The 22,814-nt window shown below is 45.6% G+C and overlaps 1 protein-coding gene across 1 annotated transcript in view; it reads right to left on the bottom strand.

The window, feature by feature from the left end:
* The window catches only part of YES1 (YES proto-oncogene 1, Src family tyrosine kinase), a gene marked incomplete in the record, with an annotated part of 1,508,191 nt that overhangs the window by 879,036 nt on the left and 606,341 nt on the right, over positions 1-22,814 (bottom strand). Inside the window, 1 exon segment of the mRNA XM_044065234.1 lies at positions 7,372-7,486.

Genomic DNA, 22,814 nt, shown 5'->3' with positions numbered 1-22,814 from the left:
AACTAGCTGGGGGCGTAGATGCAGGCTGTCCCTCGGGTCGGATGATGGAAGACAGGCCCATCTGCGAGCGGGTGGATCCGTAGCACGAGTCTGGGACCTCGAATCCCTCAAGAGGACCCTCTCCACCACGTCGAAAGCCGAAAGTGAACCACTCTCCCTGGGATCCGAGAGCAGCCCCCTCGGATCAGACGTGTGGATTGGCGCCGAAGCGATCGGACCCGAAAGGGAAGTGTGCTCCGACTGTATCGGAGCCAAAGACACTCACCCCTCCGGATCCGAGGCTCAGCTCACGGCCCCGAGAGCTATGATCCAAAAAGGGACCCGATAAACTCGAAGATGAGGCCGGGGTCGAAATAGCGATTACTGTCGGTGCCGACTCCGTGGCTCCGTGGCTACTCGGATCCAATGGCTCTGAAAGCAGATAATGGATCAGAGAAGGAGCAATGGGGGCAAAGAAGGGGGCTGAGCTCCACCCCCCGGAGGGGGGAGGAGGCAAGAGCACTCCCATCTGCATCTGGGCCTGAAGGAAGCGACGCATCATCTGGTCCATGTCCGCGTCAGAAAGGCTTCTTGTAGACCTAGAAGAGGCCGCCGAGGCTGGCCGGGAAGGCCGCCTCGACGACCTCGAAGGTGGCCGGGGCTCCTCCGGAGAGAAACGTGGAGAACGGAGCCTTGAGGGGGAAGACCCGGGAAACTTCAAGGAAGAATAGAGTTGCTTAGCCAGCGGGGCTGAGTCGGCCCACTGCCTGTGGCTCCTATGCCTCTCCCTGTCTTTGTCTCTCTCTTTCTCCCTCTCTCTATCTCTCTTCTCTTTCTTTCTAGGGCCCCTCTCTCCCTGGGACACAGTGGGAGGTTGAGTCTCAACCAGGGGAGCAGGAAAGTACAGTTTTGTACCTACCATAAATGTAGATGTCCGATAGGAATGCATCTGCAGTCCTTACAAATGGGTTGTCCTGTCGTCAGGCAGCCCTTCGGTCGGCCGGATTCCAAAGTCTGGGTCTGGCCTCGGCTGGTGTCGCACTCCACCCGACGTCATAGCTGCAGTTCTTCGGGTATAAAGGCATCAGCCGACGCCATTTTCCTCAGTGTTTCTTGCCCCAGATGCCAGGCGCCCTCTTGGATTGCTAAATTTGGATAAATGCCAATGGTTCCAAATAAAAGAGAGCAAATACAAACAATAAGCATGTATGTACATATATACAAACAAATACACCATAATAGATTCCCCCAGCTAGCTATAAGGTGGGAAAATACCCTAGGAGTACCACAGAGGGGAAGGCGGGTGGGTAATCCTGACTGCAGATGCATTCCTATCGGACATCTACATTTATGGTAGGTACAAAACTGTACTATGTCCTTCAAGGATGCATCTGCAGTCCTTACAAATGGGTAGAATACCATAGCCAAACTGGGGGAGGAGGCAAAAATAAGTTATGGTGTAGTTAGGATCCCTTGCAAAACAGCAGTGGCAAAACCTGCCCGGGATCTAGAGTATAAAGGCAAATTATAATGCTTGGCAAATGTATGCACGGAGCTCCAAGTAGCAGCCTCTAAAATGTCCTTGGTAGCCACTCCTCGTAGGAAAGCTGTGGTAGTGGCTGTAGCCCTTGTAGAGTGAGGCCTGATGTTTTCTGGAATTTTCTTTCCATGGTAGGAGTAACAAAATCTAATGCAATTTCCTATCCACTTTGAGATTGTCTGTTTTGAAATTGCTTTTCCTTCCATCCCTGTTGCATATGCTACAAGAAGCTGGTCAGTTTCTATTGCCTTTGGTTCTGTCCAGATAGTAGCGTAATTGTCTATGTACATCCAAGGTATGCAAGAGTCTTTCTCCCCTGTTCTGTGGGTTGGGGAAGAATGTAGGTAGGTGGATAGCCTGATTTAAGGATACTCTGGAGACCACCTTAGGCATGAAAGTAGGATTTGTTCTCATGGACACTCTGTCTTGATGAAAGATCAGGAAGGGTTGTACTGCCATTAATGCCTGTAGCTCAGATACCCTTCTTGCTGAAGTGATTGCTAGCAGGAAAGCAGTTTTCCATGATAAATATTGTAATTCTGCTGTTGCTGCTGGTTCGAAAGGAGGAAGTGTCAATTTTTCTAGCACAAAGTTCAAGTCCCATGCTGGCAATGGTGGCTTCCTAGGAGGTTTTACATTTTTAATTCCTCTCAAAAACTGCCTGAGTAGAGGATGTGAGAAGACTGGAGGATCCAAGTCGTATTCTGCTGAATTAGCTGATGCATGAATCTTAATGGAAGAGTAGGACAGGCCTTTGTGGAAGAGCTCTGCCAAGTATTCCAGGATGTTGGCTATGTTTACCAGTGACACATCTTCTCCTTTTGCAGTACTCCAAATGAGATATCTTTTCCATTTTGCTGAATAAGTTTTCCTTGTTGAGGGTCTGCGAGCCTCCAGGATAATGTCTTTAACCCTTTGGGATAAACTTGGGTTAATTGGCCTTATGCAATGTTCCAGGAAGTCAGCTGTAGCGTTTTCAGGTTTGGATGCAGGATGTTGTAGTTGTTTTGTGTTAACAGCAGGGGAACCAGTGGTAGGGGCCATATTTGTTCCCGAGACATGCTCCTCAGTAATGGGTACCAATGTTGCCTTGGCCAGTCTGGAGCTATCAGAATGATCCTTGGACGGTCCTCTTTTATCTTCAAAAGCACCCTGTGCATCAAAGGAAGTGGTGGGAATGCATATGCTGTCAGGTTTTTCCAACTGAAAGATAGGGAGTCCACCCTCCAAGCAAGTGGGTGGTACGTCCTTGTGCAGAATTTCTTTAGCTGGTGATTGCGTGGGGATGCAAATAAGTCTATTTCTGGGAGTCCCCATTTTCTTGTAATGGTTTTGAAGATGTCCGGATGCAGCATCCATTCGTGGGCATCCGTGGTAGTCCTGCTTAATATGTCTGCTAGAATGTTTTCTTTTCCTGGTACAAAAATTGCTTGTAACTGAATGTTGTAGCTCAGGGCCACATTCCAGAGGTCCAGGGCCATCCGGCATAGAGGGTACAAATGTGTGCCTCCCTGTTTGTTGATGTACCACATAACTGTGGTGTTGTCAGTCCTTATCAATTGACCCTGTTGGAGAAAAGGCCTGAATGTCTGAATTGCCAGTTTTACTGCCAGCATTTCCTTTAGATTTATGTGTAGGTGCAGCTGGTCTGGAGTCCATAAACCCTGTATGCACTTGCCCAGCATGTGGGCCCCCCAACCGAGGTCTGAGGCGTCCGTCGTGATGGTTTGGCTTGGTTGAGTGGTGTGGAAGGGCAATCCTGTGTTTGATTGACAGGCCTGAGCCCACCATAGGAATTCTTGCTTCAGGCATGGAATTATTGGAATTTGAGTTTCTAGGCTGTGCTTGTGTTGAGACCATAAATTCCTTAGGTACCACTGTAACTTTCTCATATGCAGTCTGGCATGTGGAACCAATATTATGCAGGATGCCATGAAGCCCAAGGCCTGCAGGACTTTTCTTGCTGTTAGATGGTTCTGCTTTGTCAATGCCAAGTAGTAGAGAGGTAGTTGCTCCTGTTTTTCTACTGTTAGGAATGCCATTTGTTTTGATGTGTCCAGCTCTGCACCCAAAAAGGTTATCCTTTGGGATGGTATCAGCCTTGACTTTTTTATATTGACTGTATATCCCAGTGCTTGCAGTAGGTAAATGACCCTTTTCAAGTCTGCTGCTAGCTTGTTTTTGTTGTCCGCTTGTATCAGGCAGTCGTCCAGGTATGGGTATATTTGGATTCCCTGAAGCCAGGCATTTCGTGAACACTCTGGGCGCAGTAGATAAGCCAAAAGGCAATGCTGAGAATTGATAATGCTCTGATCCTGCAAGAAATCTGAGGTATCTTCTGCAAATTGGTCGAATGGGGACGTGCAGGTATGCCTCCTTGAGATCTAGAGTTACCAGCCAAGACTCCTTGCCCAGCATGGGAAGAAGCTGCTGTAGAGTCAGCATTTTGAATTTTGGAACAATGAGGAATGTGTTTAAAGCGGACAGGTCGAGAATAGGTCTCCATTTGCTCTCTTTTCTTGGTACCAAGAAGAGTCTGGAGTAAAATCCCTTTCCTTGCTCCATAGATGGTACCTTTTCCACAGCTCTCATCTTTAATAATTGAGATATTTGCTTTAGAGCTTCTGCCTTTTGGTTTGGAGGTAGGTTTGGCATTCCTCTCTTCCCTGGTAGAGTATGGAAGTGAAACCTGTAACCTTGGTGTATTGTCTGCAAAATCCACTTGTCTCTTGTGATGTAATGCCAATTTGTTGAACATAAGGCTAGCTTTCCGCCTAAGGGTGCATCTACTTGTTCCCTGGTAGGCGGCGCCAGAGCCAAGTCACTGTGACTGTCCTGTGGTTGCGGAGGTGGCTGTGTCTGTGGTTGTACCTCGCTGGTTGTTACCCTGCCACTGGCGACCCCTGTAGGCACCCCTGGATTGGTTTCTGCCTCTTGAACGTCTATTCCTTCCTCTCTGAGCTCTGGAGGAGTCTGGAAAGGACAAAGTCTTGGAGGGCCAAATTCCTGCTAAACCTTGGAGGTTGGACATGTAAGAAATATTTCACTGTTTGGACAGATTTTGCCTTGTCTTCCATCTTCTTGAGCACCTGTTGTGCAGGAGAACCAAACAAATTGATCTTATCCATGGGAGCATCTAATAGTTGTGATTTGACATGGTCTGGTAAGGCCTGCTCTTTTAACCATGCATGCCTTCTGATAACTGTACCAGTCATGGCTGATCTAAAGGAAGCCTCCAGTGCATCATAGCCGCATTTTAAAGAATGGTTACTGACTTGCTGAATGTTATGTAACATTTCCTGAACAGATTTTTTGTCTAAAGGTTCATCCGAGGACAGTTTTTTGTTTAACTGGTCTATCATAAATTCTTGATACTGGATCATGTGAAATTGATAGTTCAAGGCCCTAGCTGAAAGAGTAGCAGAAGTGTAAACTTTTTTACCCCATCTCTCTAATGACCTGGATTCCCTTTCAGAGGGGAGGGGGTTTTTGGCAGAGGACGCTGCTACCGCCTTAGGTCCTTGGGAGATAGTCTCGGGATCTGCAAAAGGAGCCTTATACAAATGGTGATGTGTGTCCGGGACCCTGTAGTACCTGTCGGGCTTAGCAGGGGCCGGAGGGAGAGAATCAGGAGCAGTACAAACATCATTAAATGCATCATCTACAACAGACAGAACTGGAGGTATGGCTAAAGGCCTATGTTGAGGTAAATGCAGAAAGGTTCTAAGCCTTTTTCTGGAATCTGAAAAATCTTGGCCCTGCCACTGAAATTGTTCCCTCATAGCATGCAAGGTTTCCCCAAAGGAAAATTCCTCAGGCGGAGAGGCAGAAGGGATGGACTCTTCAGCATCAGAGTCTTCGTAAGGAGAAAAAGGAGCCTCTGGAGGGTCTGTGTCATTTGAATCATCAGAGGAATCATCTGTAGAAAGTGGCTCAGGGGGCTCTGCTCTAGGCCTCTTCTCTGGAGGTGGGTGAGAGGCCCTGTCTGGTTGAGGTTGGGATCCCCGGATTAAAGAAATGAGATCCTCTGCTAGACTAAGCATTTGTGAACTAGAGCTAGGCCTGTGAGAGGGGGTCTTAGCAGGCACAGTTTTAGTAGTTTTAGCTGCTTTAGCCCTGGCAAAGGCCTTAATGGACATGGCTGCAGGTGGCCTAGCAGCTCCACGTGCAGGGGTTGAAATATCCAAGGGAATAGTGTCAGATAATTCCTGAGAAACTGCAACAGCAGGAAGGATTTCAGAAGCCGATTCCACCAGGTTGGAAGGGGCCTCGGTTGAAGGTAAGTTTTCGGCTGAAGGAAGAACCGCTTGCTCGGTTTCAGCCGAAACAGAGACACTCGCGGTTGGCTTTACCGCGGTTTCGGCCAAAACTGCGGACCGCGAGTGTCGGTCCTTTTCCTTGCGCTTTTTAGAAATTTGTGTAGTCGGAGGATCCGACGGCATAATATAAGCAAAATCGGAGCCGAAAAACTCCTCAGCAAATTCAGACCGACGTCTAAGCGTCCGCCGGTTAAAAGAAGCACAGGCTAGACAAGCTGCTACGTCGTGGTCTGGGTCTAGACAAGGTAAGCAGTAAGACTGGAAATCTTTATGAGGTATTTGTTTCCCACAAGTTAAACAATTATTCACTTTTTCTGACATCGGCTGAGGCAAGAAAGAGTCCCCAACGGGGTACTTAGCTTTTTAGAAGTATTCGGTAGTAATCTCTGGTTCTGACCGACCGGCACTTGCGAACAACTTCTGCTTCGGGCGCCACGCGGCAAGAAAGACTGAGGAAAATGGCGTCGGCTGATGCCTTTATACCCGAAGAACTGCAGCTATGATGTCGGGTGGAGTGCGACACCAGCCGAGGACAGACCCAGACTTTGGAATCCGGCCGACCGAAGGGCTGCCTGACGACAGGACAACCGATTTGTAAGGACTGCAGATGCATCCTTGAAGGACATCGGTTGGCTGAACAGCCGCAGCCGCGACTGGCGCCACTGAGGGAGAGGGGGAAGAAGTAGAATCCGCGGGTAAAAGGACCGCTAAGATTAACTTGTTCCTCCTGTCTCTCAGAGCCCAGGGGTTAAAGGCAGCACATATCTGGCAGCCTGATGTCAAATGTGCAACCCCCAGGCAAAGAACGCACTGAGTGTGGCCATCGGCTGGGGACAGCTTATGGCCACACTCACAGCATTTGGAAAAGACGGCCTTAGGGCCTTCGGCCATGTCTACCACAATCACACTCCCTAACACACAGATAAGGGGAAGGGGAATACACTAAAGTTAAATTATTAAACTAAACTAGTCTAAGGGATCAACTATCTCACACACACACACTTTTAAACTGGCAAAACGGTAGAGAAAATTCCTATCCTTATCTTACCTAATCGCAAGGAGATTGTCACTCGTGCTTATAGAAGCCGTGGCAAACGAGATCTGGGGACTGGAGGGAAGTAGCAGAGTATTATGAGTAAGGGGGAGGAGCTTGGAGCTCGGATCTCTAGCTTGGAAAGCTGCCGGCTCGGATCCAGGAAGGATCTGATACCCACAGGTTGCTGATCAAATAAAGTTAACTACTTCAGATCAACACTTTGCACCAACATGCAATATCTAAATAAGAGGTGCACAACTCTAATGTCATTATTAACTGACTAATTTTCAATACACTACAAAAAAAAACCTTTTTAAAAGGGTTACAAGATGAAATTAGGGCAAGCTGAGAGATACAACTGCAGCTTACTGCAGTCTTTTTATTTCACCAGACTGTCAGATAATTCTTTCCCAACTAGTGTTGCATATTACTTATACACCATATAATTTACTATTGTATCAGGAAGTCACCACACTGATAAATTCCAAGAGACTTACTCGTCTACTTTCCTACTCAAGTCCACAAAGGATAGTCTGTTCATTCTGGCCTCCAGTGAGTCTTTTGCTCTTCATCTTCCCATCTGGCTAGCATACGTTTGTGTAATTTTGAGTTCTGTTTAAAAAAAAAAACACATTTATTAGAACTCTGCTATACAGGAGTAACAAGTAACAATGACCAAGAACAATGTTTTCCAGGGGGAGTTCAGATCCAAGCAGCAACCAGCTAAAAGGATAGCAAAGCTTTATTTCTTTACACTTTGTTTACCAAGAGTAATTACCTGGGTAGGAGCCATTTATGAAGGGAGGTATGAGGAGAAAACTTCATAGAATGAGTATAGAGAAATCAGTTAAAGCTTCTCAAGCCACAGCATAATCTAAACAAAGCAACTAAATGTTTATTTGAAGAAGATTCAAACCGCAAGTGATGCCGGTTAAGTAAGTCAGCCAACTCAGAAACAGGCTACAAAATAAGCAATCAGCAATTTCAGCTGTGCAGTTATACACACAATATCTACTTAGTGATTGACTACATACACACAGATTGAGGCTGGAAAGTAAGGAATAAATCATTAAGAGGGATAGTTTAGGGAAGAAAGGACTACATTCGGGAGCATTCAGTGTTTAACTAGGTTATTTGAATGAAGTAAGCAAACCTAAAAGTCCACAACAATTTGTTTTTTAAAAAATAAACCATGCAGTATAATTGCAAAGGAGGTCTTGCATGTACAAGACTGAAAAAACAGGGTGTCAGACTAACAGAGGTGTGAGGAGGAAGAGAGAATAAGACCCGATTGTTAAGGCAAGCAAGAAAATGAGCAACAAAAAAAGTTGTTAAGAAAAACAAGGAAATATATAACCATGCAAGTAAACAATGACAGATTCAAAATGAGCAACTGCCAGCAGAGGAAGCATAGGGTTGCCACCTTCCTTCACGGCTAAAACCGGAGCAAAGCCGCGCCCCTCGCGTCACCAGTAACCCCGCCCACCCCAACCCCCTCTCCCACCAACATACCTCCTATTTTGTGATGTCACGACAGCATCACTCAATGGGAATGCCCTCTTTTTTCGTTCCCGCCGCCTGCTTTTGGCTGATTTACTATGCTTTTCTGTAAAAAAAGCATAGTAAATCAGCCGATTTACAAACTCAGATAGTCTGTTTCCTTTTTGAAACAGAATACCGGAGTTTGTACAGTGTTTTCCGGACTACCGGAGAATCAGTTTGATTTCCTGATAGTCCGGAAAAAAAACGGAGGGGTGGCAAGCCTAAGGAAGCACTAACATGGCTAGTTTTCCCCTCTCAGTAGCTCTTTCCAATTCATAGACAAGCTCAATGCAGTCCCTGTGGATGGTCTGTAGAATCACAATGGTGGGCTGTCTCTGAATGCTAATGAGGCATTCCAAGGGAGTGGCCTATGCTAATTAGCCATATGCCCTCCTTCCAGAAATACCTGTGTTAAGAAAATTATACAGTCAAGTGCTTGGTTGCTTAAATTAGCATGGTCAGCTGTGTTAATGAACACTGCCAAAATGCTGTATTCCCTCATTGTAGTCTGGTGGGTGCTGCATAAAAGGCAAGATCACAACTGTCTGTGAAAAGGTAGTGGTAGGTGGGTAGCAACAGATGTGCATGCCTATAGGGGGATAAGTGGTCACTGTTAAGTGTGTGTGGGCCTGCCTGAGTGGTCACATTATGGGGGTTACTTAGATGATTGTTAGAGTAGGTGTGTGTGTGTGTGTGTGTGTGTGTGTGTGCACGTGTGTGCATGCACGTGTGTAGGTAGGTGCGGGTACCACACAAGCTAGCCCCATATCCAGGGGGCATTAGATACCACGAACATACTTTATTCTAAATCACTTAAAAAAATAATAGAAAGTACAGTTGTGTACACTTATCATAAATGTAGATGTTTGAGTGTATTCACTGTTGCAGTGATTACATTTGGGTTATCTGCTTGCAGGTAAGCCCACAGTCGGCCTGATTAACAAAGTCTTGGGTCCTGCATCGGTTGCTGTCCCTTCTTCCATGACGTCAGGTCAACAGGGGTATAAAACATGCAGCAGACGCCACTGCATCAGTTTTTCTTGCCCCAGATGTCAGGTGCCCCCCTAATGGGAAGCAATTAAATATAAAAGCACAAAGATATACCTCCAGCAAAAAAGCAAATACACCAAAAAGGCTTTTAAGCATAGCAAAGGAAAGCAGAGGTATAGCCAAAAGAAGTTAGGGGGCTGGAAGGAGGGTAACCAGGACTGCAACAGTGAATACACTCGAACATCTACATTTATGGTAAGTGTACACAACTGTGCTATGTTCTTTGTGTTTCACTGTTGCAGTCATTACATTGGTTGGGAGGAGGAATTTACATAGCATTAAGGCCAGCTATAAGGCCCTGCAAGACTGCAGTGGAAAAGCCAGCTCTGGATTAAGAGAAAATTGGCAAATGATAATGCTTGGTGAAAGTATGTACAGAACTCTAGGTAGCAGCTTCTAGGATGTCCCTGGTAGGGACGCCTCAGAGAAAGGCTGTAGAGGCAGATGCAGCCATGGTGGAGTGATGTCTGATCCCCTAAGGGATAGGTTTTCCATGGTGCTTATAGCAGAAATGAATGCAATGGCTTATCCATTTAGAAATGATTTGCTTTGAAATAGCCTTCCCCTCTGCAGCAAATACCACCAGCAGTTGTTCAGATTTCCTTTGAGGTTTAGTCCTGTCCAAGTAGAAACTAAGTTGTCTGTGCAGATCTAAGGAATGCAGTATCCGTTCCCCTTTATTCTGTGGAATGGGAAAGAAGGTTGGCAAATGACTGGAATGATTAAGAGCCACACTGGATACCACCTTGGGCATGAAGGATGGATTGGTTCTGAGGGACACCCTGTCCACATGAAAGATGATGAAAGGCTCCACTGCCATAAGGGCCTGTAATTCAGATACCCTTCTAGCTGAAGTGATTGCTAAAAGGAAAGCTGTTTTCCAAGAATGAAATTTTAATTCTGCAGTAGCAGCTGGCTCGAAAGGAGGTAGAGTTAGTTTCTCCAAGAAAAGTTAAGGTACCAGGCTGGAGTTGGAGCTCTCCTGGGTGGTCTCAAATTGTTTGCCCCTCTGAGGAACTGCTTGAGCAGTGGATGAGAGAAGAGGGGTGGTTCTGTGTTATGAGCTGAAATGGCTGAGGCACTGATTTTAATGGAGGAAAAAGACAGGCCCTTGTGAAGCATCTCAGTTAAGTACTGTAAAATCTGAGGTAAATTGGGTGCGGCTGTGCTCATCCCTTGAGATTGGTTCCAGGCAGAGAATCTTTTCCATTTTTTAGCAACAGATGTTCTAGTAGTAGGCCTCCTTGCCTCTAAAATTATATACATCACAGGTTTGCTGAGGGATAGTAAAGGAGTGATTAAGTAACTGGCCACACTGCAAGGTCCAGTGTTTAGAAGATGAGGGTGCAGAATCTGGTTCTCCTGCTGAGACAGCAGGGAAGGAGTCTGAGGCAGGTGCCATGGAGATAACAGTGACACACGGTGCAGGAGGGGGTACCAATGGCAATCAAAATCATCCTTGGTTTGTCCTGTTTGATTTTTAGTAGTACTTTGGAGAGCAGAGGCAGAGGGGAGAAGGCATAGACTGATGGATTTTTCCAGCTGAAGGACAGAGCATCCACTTTCCAGGCTTGTTTGTGGGGAGTCCTTGTGCAAAATTTGTCCAGTTGGTAGTTCTGGTAACAGGTCTATAACTGGGCTCCCCATTTGCTTGTCAACATGTTGAAAATTCTTGGTTCCAGTTTCCACTCGTGTGGGTCCATGAGGTTTCTGCTTAGTCTGTCTGCCAGTGTATTTAATTTTCCTGGCAGGAATTGAGCTTGTAGGTGCACTTGGTAGCTCAAGGCTGGTGTTCGACAATGCCATGGCTAGTCTGCAAATGGGTAAGAATGTGTACCTCCCTGCTTATGTACCACATAACAGTGGTGTTGTCTGTCTCTACCATTAGTCGTCCTGGAAGAATGTGGTCCCTGAAGGCTGTCAGAGAATTCTGTACAGCTAACATTTCTTTTTGATTGATATGCGGGGTGCATTTGCCTTGGGTTCCATTTGCTCTGAATGCACTTCCCTGCCAGGTGAGCCCCCCATGCATAGTCTCATGCGTCTGTTTGGGTTTGGGCGGCAGGGGGTGGTGTGAAAGTTAGTCCCTTGTTTTGGTGGTAGGCCGCTGCCCACCAAAGGAACTCCAGGCGTAGGCAAGGTATGATAGGAATCATTGCTTCTAGATCCTGAGAATGTTGACACCATAGGCTTTTTAGATACCACTGTAGTTTCCTCATATGCAGTCTTGCATATGGAATTAAAAGAATGCAGGAGGCCATGAACCCCAAGGTTTGCAGTACTTGCCTTGCAGATAGCAGGGATTTTGTGGCCACTTGTTTGAAGTAGGTTGTCAAATGAATGTTTCTCTGGCGTGAGGCAAGTCATCTGGTAAGTTGTATTCAAGCTTGCTCCCAGGAATATAATTTGTTGACAGGGTACCAGGTGTGATTTTTTTTGTTTATGGTGTACCCTGGACAAGTTAGAAAGTACAGTTGTGTACATTTACCATAAATGTAGATGTACGAGAGAATTCACTGCTGCAGTCATTACATTTGGGTAATCTGCTGGCAGGTTGCCCTCAGTCGGCCTGAATTCCAAAGTCTTGGCTCCTGCGTCAGTTGCGGTCTCCTCTTTCATGACGTCAGGGTCAAGGGTATAAAACAAGCAGCCAACGCCATTTTCTCATAGGTTCATACTAGGCTCATACTAGGCTATCTGCCCTAGGGCATTTATAAGCCTAGCCAGAGTGTGTTTGGCTTTCGCCACCTTTTTTAAATTAATTTTGCTATGCCCTTTTTCGAGGTTAGTATACTGTGCCTCTGTAACAGTGACACAGAAGTGATACCCGGGGTAAACCTACGATCCCCCATCCACTCATCAAGATTCCTCTTGAAGAGAGGAAATGAGGGACTCTGCCTAACCTGGACTGGGATTTTATTCCAGAGTGAAGGGAGCCTCTGGGTTATGAATCTGTCCCTCCAGCATGTCCTATTTATTTCAGTGCTGAGGTTCAAGTCTCTCGATCGCTTCTCTCGATGAGATTTAGATTTTCTGAGGTGCAGCATGTCCAATAATTCCGGGTTGGACATGGCTTTATACGTCAGGCACAGATCGCCTCCGAGCAGGTGGTATGCCACTGAGTAGAGCTGGAGTTTCTTTAACCGGGCAGCATATGGCATCTGTTTGAGCCCTTTGATCCTCTTGGTGAGGTACTTTTGGGGTCTTTTCCAGTTGCTGCAGGTGTCTGGTAAGGTACATCACAAAAGGGGCATTGTACTCAATTATGGGCCTGATGAGGGATGAGTAAAGAGGCACGATGACCTCCCCTGATCTAGATGTGAATCTCTTCATGATTAGGTGGGCTATATAAAATGTTTTTCTAACCACTTTGGCCACTTGGTTGTCAAATGAGAGATTGCTATCAACTTGGGCCCCAGGTCCTAATTACTTCTTCCAGATTTAATGGATTACCACTTATGTGGTAATTTGTGGGCACTTTGTTTTTGCCAAAGGGGAAGACTATACACTTTTTGGCGTTTAGCTTGAGGCCATGGCTCTGGCACCAGTTGTCTGTTTCTATGAGGCCCTTTTGGAGGATGCTTGTGTCGGCTGGAGAGTCGATTATGGCGCCCAGTTTGCAATCATCTGCGAACTTGGTCAGCCACAGTCCTTCCGTGTTGGCCTGTACCTCTGAGAAATATATACCGAACAAGAGAGGTCCCAGGATCGATCCTTGTGGGACACCACTTGTAACTGGTTTGGAGTCTGACATGGCTCCAGCAATTCTAACCATGTGGGTTCTTGTCCTTGAGCCAGTTTGCAATCCATCTAGTGACATAGGGGTTTATATTTAAGCTGTTGAGCTTATCTATAATGCCCGAGTGGGGTATTGTATCAAAGGCTTTTGCGAGGTCCAGGTAGGCTGTGTGGACCACCTTCCCCTTGTCAATGGCCTTGGTGACTGTTTCAAAGAAATCATCCAGGTTTAAGAGGCAGGATCTGCCCTTAAAGCCGAACTGGGTAGGATCCAGTGTCTGTAGGTCCCCAATATCTTTATTTATAAGGTCCATGATGATCCTTTCCATAGCTTTGCAGACCAAGCTAGTCAAGCTTATGGGGAGATAGTTTCCAGGATCCGTTGAGGCACCACATTTGTGGAGAGGAACCACCATTGCTGTACACCACTCTTTGGGTACATATCCTGTAGTAAGGCTGAGATTGAACAGTAGTTTTATGTTTGGGTTTAGCTCTTCTTGGAGTTCATGTAGGACACAGCCCGGGACACCGTCTGGTCCCATTGATGCTGTGTTTTTTGCTTTGGAGAGGGCGGCTCTTACCTGAGCATCTGAGATGTCAGGGGGGCAGCACTCTGCTGGGATAGATATTTGCCCTTTGGTGGGGGAGTTTGCTGAACCTGTCAGCTAGGATGTTGGCAATGACTGTGGGTTCGGTGTATTTTTTGTCATTTTGGACTAATTCTGAGCATATCTGGGAATTCTCACTCAGGTTCCTAACATAACTAAAGAAAGCCTTGTGATTATCCTTAGTGTCCTGTGCAATTTTTCTCTCAAAGCTGGCCTTAGACGATTTTATGAGTGCCCGTAGTTTTTTGCTAATACTGATCAGAGATGCCTTCCCCTTTTGGGGATTTTGCTCTATCATGTAGTAGCTTCCTCCTTCTACTGTATAGTTTGTTTATGGCTGGGGTCCACCAGACAGGACGTCTGCCTTTGGAGGATTGGGTCTTGGTTTTATATGGGATTGCATGATCCATGCATTCCTGAAGGTGTTCATAGAATGCGTTTATAAAGGATTCTGTGGTCTGGGCTGTATTTTCCACAAGCCCGGGGGCTTTGAAGGATTCCACCTCGGTTTTGAGGAGTGTGAAATTTGCTTTAGAGAAGTTTTTCACTGTGGTTTTCTGGGCAGGGGTGGTGGGATGTGAATATCCAGTGAGATTAGTTTATGGTCTGATCTTACCAGTGAGGGATACACTTCTGGTCTGGAGCATAGAGTCCCCATGTTGGTGATGATCAGGTCCAGTATGTTTTCCCCTCTTGTGGGAGTGGTAACAAGTTGTTCCATAGCATTTGAGTTTATAAATTCTAGGAACCTTTGGGCTAGGGTGTTGGAGCTAGAGTAATGCTCCCAGTCTATGTTTGGGTAGTTGAAGTTGCCCAATATAATGGTGTTTGGAGAGACCTTCATATTTTCCAGTGTTCTCAGGAAGGCCGAGTGGAGTTCCTGGGTTTGGGAGGGTGGTCTGTAGCAGGCTATAAACTGGAAGGCAGTTTTACCCACTGTTAGTTGCACATGGATAGTCTCTGATGCTTCGTGCTGTGCCACCAACCTGGAGGTGTGGGTATCTGACGAATATTGATACTCCCCCCTCCTTTTGTGGTTCGGTCCAAGTCTTGGGGCCGAAAAGCATGGTATGAGGTATAACCTGGTAGTACTGGGGTGCTCTCGGGAGCCTAGAACCAGGTTTCTGTTACTGCACAGATTTCCATGTTCTCCATGCTAAGGAGAGTTTCGAGTGCATGCATCTTGAGGTTTAGACTGGCGTTGAGTAGCACTACTCTTAGTTTCTTATCCCTTGTGATACCTATGGAGGTGGGTTTGTCTTTTGAGCCTTGCCTAAAAAAGGCACTATGGGAGTAGCAAGAGCCTTTGCCAATATCCGAAAGCCCAGGGGTGATAGGTGCAAGCCGTCCCTAGCGAAGCATCATGGCTTGTTGAGCATGTCATCCCAGGCTGACAGGCATTGGATCCCCTTTGAATGACACCAATACTTAAGCCAATTGTTGAAATTGATCATCTTGTCTTCATATTGTGGCATCATTCTTGCTGAGGGTAAGATGCTACTCAAGGTCAGGGTCATACCGGCCTGGGCTACATGCTCAGAGAGCTCCTCTATGTCTCTTTTCATGTAGTCCAGGGAGGTATGTCTCAGGTCATTCACACCAGCATGGACAATGACCGAGTCATATTTGTACTTGCCTTGGAGTGACCTGAGTGCTTGTGTTATGTGGCGGATCCTAGCACCTGACAGGCAGCTCACCGTGACATTCTCCTTGTTCATCCTGATGAGCGGGACGTCAGTGTGCCTGACGATAGTCTCCTATTACAAGTGTATCAGGTGTGTTGTTTAGCCTTAAGGGCTGTGACTGTTCGGCACACTGGCTTTGTGAGCTATGTGTTGCACGTGTTTTGTTTTGGGTGTGCGGTTGCTTGGGTGTCTGCTTTGGAGGTCTCTGCTGCTTAGGCAGATTTTTATTTACAGCCTCAGAGTATGTTTTTGTGTGTTTATGTGTTTGGTTTGCCGTCGTGGTAGGTCTATGCGAGACTGGAATTGTAATGAGTGTGGTTTACTTTTCCTCCTGACTGGTTACGCCAGTACTGGGTTGAGAGAGCTTAGACTCCAGTTTGGCTATATGGTTGCATCTCTCATGTGTTGGAATTTGTTGCGAGGAGGAGAGGGTTGTCTGTGTACATGAGGCAGTTGTAACATTGCCTCAAAATTCCCAGATTCACCAGCTGGACCGGAGAGGAGATTGAAAACTGACCTTTGGACATGCTAGATTAGTATTGGGAATTCCTTTATAATTGAAAAAAAAAGGGCCTATGGGGAACAAGGTACTCAAGGGGAGTTTGTGAGGGTGTAGTGCTTTTAATTTTTTAGTGCTGACTTATATAATTGCTTTAGTGAGCAAGTGCCAGGTAACTTAAATGCAATGTGCTACAGGTAACTTAAATGCAAAAACGACAAACAGTAACTCATTCAAGTGAAACAAGGAAATAAGTACAGTAAGCAATGCAGATATCACTAGGGATCCACAGAAGCATGTATATATACATGCATCAATACAAACTTTACCTTCATCTACAAGCAAATACACCACATAGGTTGTAGAAAAAGAGAAGGAAAGATAAACTCCAGAATGAAAGGGGGATGGCGGGCGGGTAACCTGGACTGCAACAGTGAATACACTCTAACATCTACATTTATGGTAGGTGTACACACCTGTACTATGTTCTTCGTGTTTCACTGTTCTAGTCATTAGCTTTGGGTAGAATCCCAAAGCTATGGATGGGAGGCTGGAGCTAAACAGCATTAGGTGCAGCTATAAGGCCCTGCAGAACTGCAGTGGCAAAGCCTGCCCTGGACTTAGAGTAGAGAGGCAAATGATAATGCTTTGTAAAGGTGTGAACAGAACTCCAAGTAGCAGCCTCTAGTGTCTTTGGTTGGTACTCATCTGAGAAAGGCTGCTGAAGTAGCTGCAGCTCTGGTGGAATGAGACCTAATGCCCTTGGGCACAGGTTTGCCATGGTGTAAGTAGCAGAAACTAATGCAGTGGCTTATCCACTTTGAAGTAGTCTGCTTTAAAATAGCCTTTCCTTCTGATCCTGCAGCATATGTCACCAGTAATTGCTCAGTTTTTCTTAGAGCTTTAGTCCTGCTCAAGTAGAATCTTAGCTGTCTGTGTACATCCAAGGAATGCAGAATTCTCTCCCCCTTGTTCTGCGGATTTGGATAAAAGGCTGGCAGATGAATAGTTTGGTTAAGAGCCACACTGGAAACCACCTTAGGCATAAATGAAGGACTGGTCCTCAGAGACACCCTGTCTGGGCAAAATATGATAAATGGCTCCACAGCCATGAGGGCCCGTAGCTCTCAAACTCTTCTTGCTGAAGTAATTGCTAGGAGCAGAGCGGTTTACCATGATAAGAACTTTATATCAGCAGAAGCAGCTGGTTCAAATGAAGGCAGGGTGAGCTTTTCCAACACATAATTGAGGTCCCATGCAGGTATTGGTGATCTTCTAGGAGGCCTCAAAATTTTGGCTCCTCTAAGATACTGCTTTAATAAAGGATGAGAAAAGATTGGTGGCTCTGTATTGCAATGAGCCGAAATGGCAGAGGCATGGATTTTAATTGATGAGAAAGATAGGCCTTTGTCAAACATCTCAGTCAAGTATTGTAATAACCAAGGAATATTTGGTTCTGCTGCATCAGTTCCTTGTGCTCGATTCCAAGCACAGAATCTCTTCCATTTATCAGCATAAGATTTTCTAGTACTATGCCTTCTGGCTTCCAAAATGACATCCATCACAGCTTTACTGAGAGGTGTTGTTTGTGTAACTACATGATCATCCATGCTGCCAGGTTCAGTGTCTGGAGTTGATTGTGCAGGATCGGATTGTTTTGCTGGGACAGTAGTTGAGGTCTGAGTTAAGGTCCAAGCTGGGTGTTGAGACAAGTTACTTAGGATTGGGTAACAGTATGTCCGGGGCAATTAGTATCATCTTTGGCTTCACTTGTCTGACTTTTAGTAGGACCCTGGGAAGAAGAGGCAGAGGAGGAAAGGCGTAAACTGACAGGTTTTTCCAACTGAAGGATAGGGGGTCCACTTTCCATGCTTGTCTGTGACAAGTCCTTGTGCAGAATCTTTTCAATTGATAATTTTGAGGGGAGGCAAATAGATCTATGTCCGGGCCCCTCCATTTCTTTGTTATCATGCTGAAGACTTGTGGATCTAGTTTCCACTCTTGAAGGTCCATAAGATTTCTGCTTAAATCGTCTGCCAGAGTATTTTGTTTTCCTGGCAGGAATTGAGCTTGAAGATGTATTTGGTAAGTCAAAGCGGTGTTCCACAGTGCCATGGCTAATCTGCAAAGGGGGTATGAGTGTGTGCCCCCCAACTTGTTTATATACCACATAACTGTGGTGTTGTCCGTCTTTATCAGTAGTTGTCCTGGATGTAGTAAGTCCTTGAAGGCTGTCAGGGCATTTTGAACATCTAGCATCTCTTTTTGGTTGATATGTAGATGCATTTGTTTTGGGGTCCATATGCCCTGAATGCATCTTCCTTGCCATGTGGGCCCCCCATGCATCATCTGATGAGTCTGATAAGGTTTGGCTGGCAGGGGGTAGAGCGAAGGCCCGTCCCATAGTTTGGTGACATGCCTTTGCCCACCAAAGAAACTCTTGTTGTAGGCAGGGAATAAGAGGGATCATTGTTTCCAGACTGTGACAATGTTGACTCCATAAACTTTTTAGGTACCATTGAAGTTTCCTCATATGCAGTGTTGCACATGGAACCAGTAGGATGTGGGATGCCATGAAGCCCAAAGCCTGCAGAGTTTTGTCTTGCAGATAACTGGGTTTTTGTTGCCATCAATTTGAAGTAAGAAGTCAGTTGCCTTTGTTTGTCTGGCGTAAGGTAAGCCATCTGGGCAGTTGTATTCAAGCTTGCACCCAGGAATGTTATCTTTTGAGAGGGTACCAGTTGTGATTTCTTTTCGTTTATTGTGTACCCTAGGCATGTTAGAAGCCTTTTCACAAACGCCAGGTGTTGAAGAATGTCCTTGTTCTCTGCTTGAATGAGACAGTTGTCCAAGTAAGGATATATTTGTAAACTTCTTTGCCTGCAAAAAGCAATTACTGGTGCCAGGCACTTTGTAAAGACCCTGGGCACAGCAGTTAAGCCAAAGGGCAGTGCAGAGAATTGGTAATGCATTAAGCCAGCCTTGAATCGGGAGGTATCTTCTGCATGAAATGGCATACAAACATTCAAAAACTGAGAAATGTAATAACCTCATGCATATCAAAACTAGCCCTAAGTTGAGACATCCACCCCAACTCTGGCCCTACCATCTCCAACCCCAATCCTCATAATCAGACTAAACTTTTCCCATATTACAGCCAATAGAAAGCCAAGTGACTTCCTTCTACTAAGTCTAAATATTAGAAGTATATCCAACAAAGTCCATGAACTCCATGCCACCATAGAATTGTACTCCCCAGATATAGTCATCCTGACAGAAACCTGGCTAAAACCTCACATTACCAGTGAGCAAATACTCCCTACAGGTTACGGCATACTAAGAGTAGACCAGCTAAACAAGAAAGGAGGTCGTGTAGCTATAATATTTAAACAGCATCTAAACCTACAGATTTTAAAATCATCAGCTGCACAAATAGGCAATGAAGAAATAATATATACCAATCTCAAAATAAACCAAAAACAAAACCATCAACATAATTGGATGCTACTTCCCACCTGGCCAAAACATCCCTCTACTAGAAAACCTCCTCAGCTGGTCTACCCACCATCTCCCCCAAGAAACTATAATTTTAGGTGATTTCAATATTGACTGGCAATCCTGTTCTGACAACCATCCAACCCATCATGTAAACCTTCATGGCTTCACCAAACTAGTTCAGTCACCAACCAGGATAAAAAAAAACTCCAGCAAGCACACTACCCTGGATTGGATACTAGTCAGTAAGAGCCCCCAGTCATATATAACAGGCTGCTTATCAGATAGCCTCAGTGATCACGCCCCAACATTTCTACTTAAAAAATACCTATACCAAGCTAAACCTGTCATCTACAGTCAAATACGTAAAAAACTAAACTTTAACCCACTCACATTCATCTCATCCCTCAAAGAATGTAACTGGCATCCTCTAAAGTACCTCAGTCTAGATGATGGCAGTTGAATTTTTTAATACTACCTTCCTGAGAATCTCTAATTACCATGCCCCCATAAGATTTTCCAGAACCAAAGCACAACCCTCCCCATGGCTACAGAAAACCACTAAGTCAGAAATGAAAAACAGGGATAAAGCCTGGGAGCACTGGCGCAAAACCAAAACCCCCTCAACTAGACAGAAATTCATAGAACTATGCAATAGAGTCAAAAAGCTAATAAAACAGGACAAATTCCAGTACTACCAGTCTGCCCTAGACTCCTCACAACACAGCCCCAAACAATTCTGGTCCTCCATAAACTCCATCCTCCACCCAGGTAAAGTCAGTACCCCCCCTCCTAACATCCCTCACTCCTCAGAAAATATTGCTACCTCATTCAACGCACACTTCACCCAAACCATACTATCACTAGTTAAACAACACAACCCCCCCTCCCTTCCAACCCACACCTTCAGCTAGTAATCTCCCCACTGCCTTCTCATTTTCTCCTGTACCTACCTCCAACATAAAAAAACTCTTAACTACAGTTAAACCCACCAAATTAGCAGCAGACAACCTCCCAAGTGAATACCTACAAATCGCTGCTGATGCTCTGGCCTACCCAGTATCCATCTTGATTAACCTATCTGTCAGAAAGTTACGTTCCCACACTGTGGAAAGTATCACATATAATTCCCCCCCACAGAACTAACCAATTACCGCCCCATAGCTATTCTCTCTCCACTCTCCAAAATACTAGAGAGATGCATACACTCATGTCTCAGACTACCTCCTTACTAACAACCTCCTTTCCAGTACTCAGCATGGTTTCTGACCAAACCATAGCACCACCACTGCCTTACTCTCCTTTACTAACACTATCCTTCAGCATAAAAACAATGGCTATCTCTCCTCTGCTACTTTCCTAGACCTATCTAAAGCATTTGACATGGTCCCACACAAACATATCGCTGTCCTCAATAACCTATCCTTCTCTCAATCAGTCACCAACTGGTTTCAGAGTTACCTGTCTGACCACCAAACAATCCGTTGTATGGCAGAATGACATATCTCCCCAACTACCTGTCTCCATAGGGGTTCCCCAAGGATCAATCCTTGGACCCCTATTCTTCTGTTTATACCAATAATCTAGCCTCTGCCACCAAACATGGCACACGCATACAATACGCAGATGACTCAACCATCATCTGCTCAGCCCAGTCTCTACCCAAACTGCAAAAAGTCACACTGGAAGCCTTTTCCTCTGTTGAAACTTGGTTATCCGATGCCCAATTAATACTCAACCCAAACAAAACTAAACTACTCATCTTCCAACCCACCAAACATACTCAAAACAACTCTCACTTTATCACAGCAAAAGACACCACCACTATATACCCAACTGAACACACCAAATTGCTAGGAGTGGAAATAGACGAACAAAAATTAGAAGTTATGTACTCACCATAACGTTCCATCTGAGTAGGTGTATTCATTTGTCTGCAACCTGTGGGTTATGGATCCGATATCGGATCCGAACCGGCATGGTTTACCAGCTATGGATCCAAGCTCTCAGCTCCTCCCCTCACCCATAATGCCCTGCTCTACCCTCATGACCTCAGATCGAGTTTGCCAACAGCAAGAACACCCTGAAAAGGGTAACACACCATATGCAGGAAACTGAAAGGCCAGGGGGATAGGAGGGCGGGATGGTTGCAGACAAATGAATACACCTACTCAGATGGAACGTTATGGTGAGTACATAACTTCTAAATCTGAAGTAGGAGATTCATTTGTCTGCAACCTGTGGGACAGAGTCCCCAGCTACCTGAATCTTGGGCGCCATCATGGAAGGATATTCCGAGCACCGCAGAGCCAAATGATGCTCTACCCTAGATGCAAGATCCAACTTGTAGTGGGAAATAAAAGTATGAGATGAAGCCCACGTGGCTGCTGCACAAATATCATCTAGAGGAATCCTAGCCTTAAAGGCTGCCGAGGTAGAGACTGACCGGGTTGAATGGGCGTGTACACCTCCGGTGCGGGCCTTCCTGAAGCTTGATAAGCCAATAAGATACATTGTGAAATCCAGCGAGACAGAGAGACTTTAGAAATTGGCTTGCCCAAATTAAATTTAGCAAAGGAAATGAACAACTGGTCGGATTGCCTATGACCAGCCGTTCTGTTTAGATAAAATCTAAGTTGCCTGTGAACATCTAAGGAGTGAAGCTTGTATTCACCTTTGTTTTCATATTTAGGAAAGAAAACAGGGAGGTTAATGGATTGATTAATGTTTGCTTCAGAAGCTACTTTAGGAAGAAAAGACGGGTTGGTCCTGAGGTAAACACGGTCCGGATGAAAGACCAAGTAAGGAGGTTTAGCTGATAATGCTTGGAGCTCTGAAACTCTCTTGGCCGAAGTAATGGCTACTAAGAAGGCAGTCTTGAACGACAAGAATTTGAGATCTACCGTAGCCGCCTGTTCGAAGGGGGGGGCGGTCAAGGCCTGGAGAACTAAGGAAAGGTCCCAGAGAGGAACCGCTTGTTTTACAGGGGGCCTGAGAAGGAAAGTACCTTTAAGGAAAATTTTACACAACTTGGCCGACATGAGTGGACTGGAGTCATGACCAATGTGATAATGTGAAATTGCCGCAAGTTGTACTTTGACTGTGGAACTGCTGGCACCATCGTTAAAAAGAGTGGTTAAGAAATCAAGCACTAAAGGGAGAGGAACTGTGAAGGGGTTCAGGCCTTGCCGCTCCGCCCACAAAGAAAACCGTTTCCACTTGCTACGGTAGACTTTCCTAGTGGACGGTTTATGAGCTGCCACCAGGATCGCCTTAACAGGGGACGAAATACCGCGAGTCCTGATCAAGAGTGGAACTGGAGC

This window comes from Protopterus annectens, chromosome 3.part0, assembly GCF_019279795.1.
Source record: "Protopterus annectens isolate FY-2018-M chromosome 3.part0, PAN1.0, whole genome shotgun sequence".
Taxonomy (NCBI): Eukaryota; Metazoa; Chordata; order Ceratodontiformes; family Protopteridae; genus Protopterus; species Protopterus annectens.
The sequence above is the reverse complement of the archived record's forward strand: the minus strand, read 5'-3'. Positions and strand labels throughout refer to the sequence as shown.